This window comes from Zalophus californianus, chromosome 5 (genome assembly GCF_009762305.2).
Source record: "Zalophus californianus isolate mZalCal1 chromosome 5, mZalCal1.pri.v2, whole genome shotgun sequence".
Lineage (NCBI taxonomy): Eukaryota > Metazoa > Chordata > Mammalia > Carnivora > Otariidae > Zalophus > Zalophus californianus.
The window spans coordinates 48,146,381-48,149,839 of record NC_045599.1 but is presented as its reverse complement, the minus strand read 5'-3'; the positions used below and the strand labels follow the sequence as shown (position 1 = coordinate 48,149,839).

Here is a 3,459-nt window from a genome sequence, read left to right as displayed (position 1 = left end):
GTGAGCAGTCAGGGTGCAGGTGTGGAGTGAAGCGTGCTGGCTCCTCGGCACAGCACCAGCACTACTCGGCAAAGCATTTAGCCTCTTGGGGGGGGCCTCAATTTCATTATTTGCTAACTGAGGAAATTGGGCCAGATGATCTCCAAGGTCCCCTATTGCTTTAATAACTAATGATTTTATGTCCAAGTACTGCATAACTCCTGGCAAATCGATTCTTTCTGAGAATATTGTGGTTTGTGACAGTGTGACTGCTTACTCACTTATAATGCAGCAATAAATGCCACCCTCTCACAGTACATTCTTGGATTTTTTTGATATCCTATCCAAATATAAATCTCCAATATTACCAGTGAGAGTCTGGGTGTCAGCCTTGGAGAGGTCTGACCTAAAGAAATCAGGCGATTTTCCTATTGGGCTACAGCTGGCCTTGATAGGATGAAAGAATCCTCCCCCAAACCAGCTTAGTGTTTGTGCCGCACACATTGTCTCCAGCCAGACCCCAATTCTGTGACAAAACAAACCCGATATATTGGCTTCCCTTGTCCGGTTAGGGATGTTCTCATTTGTCTCACTTCCTCCACCACAAAGATGTAAAGAAGGCAGCAACAAAGGTTGGAACACACTATGGAGATTCTGTCATATGGCCATAGAGTTCTAGGGGTTGGAGATTCCACTGAAAAATTTATTTTTGAGACAGAAGGGTACATTGTGGCCACAAGACTATCATGTGAAGGATGCTTCATAGTTATGCAGCGTGGAGGTCTGGTGAGCAGCCGACCTTTCCGAATAGCACGGGTTTCTGGTAGCTGCTGGGGGTGGGGTGCTTTAGTTTGTGGGGCTCACAGCCATGCTTGTGTGCTCTCTAGGAAGAAAGACCATGACAGAGAACACTGTTAGTGAGACTAGCGCACACTTTGCCAAAGACCTTGTAGTGGCTCGTAAAGGGTATCTCAAAATCTCAAGCTCAAAATTCCCCAAACTCAAATCACTGCATACTTCCTTCTATACCATTCCCATCTTCTGTGTGCTTAACTTAATAAACAGCACCATCCTCCTCCCAGCTGCCTAAACCAGGGTGAATTTGCTCAAGCCAAGGTGAATTCCTTAATGTTTCCTCTCTTCCTTTCCCTACACAGAACATAATAACAAAGTCTTATCAACTTGTCCTGCTGATTTCTCTCCAAGTGACTCACTTCTATCCATCTTCCCTGAGAATACTTAGTCTAGCCCACCAGCCGCTTGCCTGGGCTCCCTCCCTCAACTCCTAACAGCTCCCCAGACCGATAGTTATTCCCCTCTTTCATCCAGACTCTATACTCACATTACAGTGATTGCCCCCAGACTCCAAGATGATCATGATATTGCCAGGCTTAAAATACTGTAGCAGCTTCCCATCACCCGCAGGCCTCCTGTACTGGTTTTGAAAGTCCATCCCGACCTGGCCTTGCTTGGTACCCCTGATGTCTTCTCTTAGCACTCCCTCCCTTGTACTCTATGCCGCAGTCATACTGAAATGATTTCAGTTCCTCCAGGACATTGTGTTCCTTCTTATTTCCAGGCCCTTTTCCATATTGTTCTCCCTGCCTCAGACACCATAAATGAACACTAGCAGTTTGTGATCAGGGAGGTAGGAATATTCAGTCATGGAAAAAAAAATGTTATTTGCAATGCATTTTCTAACAAGTCATTTATCTTTTGGAAATTTCGGGTTGAGAGCATAAAAATCCTATGGTTTAATTTCCAAAAGTTGCACCTCAAGGCCTTTTACTACTTTTCTTTTTCCCTCTCTCTAACCCAGGCATATAAAAATAAAGGGATGTCTTTGTAAAAGTGGGATTTTAGTTTTTCTGGTGATAATCAAGTTAAAGAAAGATTCTGAAGTAAAAAGACCTTCCCTAAATGTTCGCAGTTTATACCGTCTATGTGTAAGGTAAGCTTTTGTGCTTATACTAATGGAAAATATTGTGCAGTGTGTAAAAATTAAAGACTAGAATCAAGTTAGAGAAAAAAGAGCAAAGCTCAGTGATGTGGCCGGTAAAAGGAATGAGGTTTAAGGTGTGGGTACAAAAATCCCTTGAAAACAAGTTTTCTTTACAAGAGGGATTAAATCATGCACTATTAGATTTGGAAGAAATCCTCATTTTATTGATGAAGAAATTGAAGACCAGAGAGGTTCAATGTACTGGTCATTATCACACAGCAAATAGTGGTGAAATTATTAGAATGTCATTGTGGCCAGCAGAGTGGGAATTTCTTAAAACATTTTAGATCCTCCCTATCAAGTTTTTCTTTGACAATGGAGAGATGATATATTTGTATTCTATCATTAATTTGGGATGGCAGAGAGTGCTAGGGATGTGTCATTTAGAAGTAGTGACTTCTTATCATAGGGATCAATAGCAGCACAGAAACATTGGGAATGAGTTCCACTAAGCTTCTGTTGCCGGAGGGCTGTCAGCTGTGCTTTATTGGAGAGAGGATGTGCCCCCCTGTCAGGCTGATTTTGTGCTTAATGTCAATAGGAGATGTGGAAGGAAATTAAAGCATAGCTCTGAGCTGGACGGTTAAGGCCACCGGGGCAGAAAGTAGAGGAAGTACCTGCGACATGGCCATCAATTTCTTTAGTTGTGAGGTAATTATGGTGTCAGAGATGGCTTTGGCGTCAAGGACTCAGGCTTTTTCACTGGCATGGCAAAGGGAATTATGCTTTCATAAGCCTGAGACCCTATCCAGAAGCTTGGTGGTAGAATAGGAAATAATCATGGTTGCCTTGAACTCAAAACTAACAAGCAGATTTAGAACCATATTGTAGAAAATGACTTCTTGACAAGTAAATCACACCTGTCCTCATTGTTTAGTTGAGATATCCTGTAAGAAACCCACAGTATTCAATCCACCCCTATTCCCCCCTCCCATTTTGGTATTCCCAAGAGAGTAATACCAAGGTCACTCACAGCCCTGGTGGCAGGATCTTTCCAGGCCAAAAAAGTCAGGTCTCTTGTACCAAGCCTTCAGAGTGTACCAGATATGTTCCTTTTGGCTCATGGCCTTGCTCACTAACCTTCTTTTTCACTGAGTTATGGTTCTATTGTTGTGCCATTTCTTAGTTATCCAAACACCAGCAGTAGTCTGAGCTCGTTGTTTGTCTTAATGCACCTGCCTTTGTGTCCTCCATCTATCCTTCCAGTCATTGAAGTGCCCTCTTCGAGCTGGGGAGGCTGGCTGGTCATCATCAACCCTCTGTCCACTAAGTATGACTGCCATGCTGACTTGCATATCCATGGCTACATAGATGAGGTCATGATCCTATTATTGAAGCACCAGGCCAGAGATCCCCACCTAGGGCAACCCCCACATGCTGGAGAGAGCATTGCCATCCCTGCCCTACCTCCTGTCCCCAAGATCAAGCCCAAGAAGCAACCCCCAACCCAGTTCAATGGGCCCAGCACCTGCCAGCCC

The 3,459-nt window shown here is 43.9% G+C and overlaps 1 long non-coding RNA gene across 2 annotated transcripts; it reads right to left on the bottom strand.

The window, feature by feature from the left end:
- Positions 1-667: 667 nt before the first annotated feature.
- On the bottom strand, positions 668-3,231 carry LOC113929744. 2 transcript variants are annotated; one of them, XR_003522311.1, is made up of 3 exons: positions 2,955-3,231; positions 1,322-1,580; positions 668-862 (listed from the first exon to the last, which is right to left on the bottom strand). It is a non-coding gene; the product is annotated as an uncharacterized LOC113929744 (long non-coding RNA). The 2 variants fall into 2 exon arrangements; XR_003522310.1 differs by having other exon boundaries at positions 3,062-3,231.
- Between the last annotated feature and the right edge of the window lie 228 nt (positions 3,232-3,459).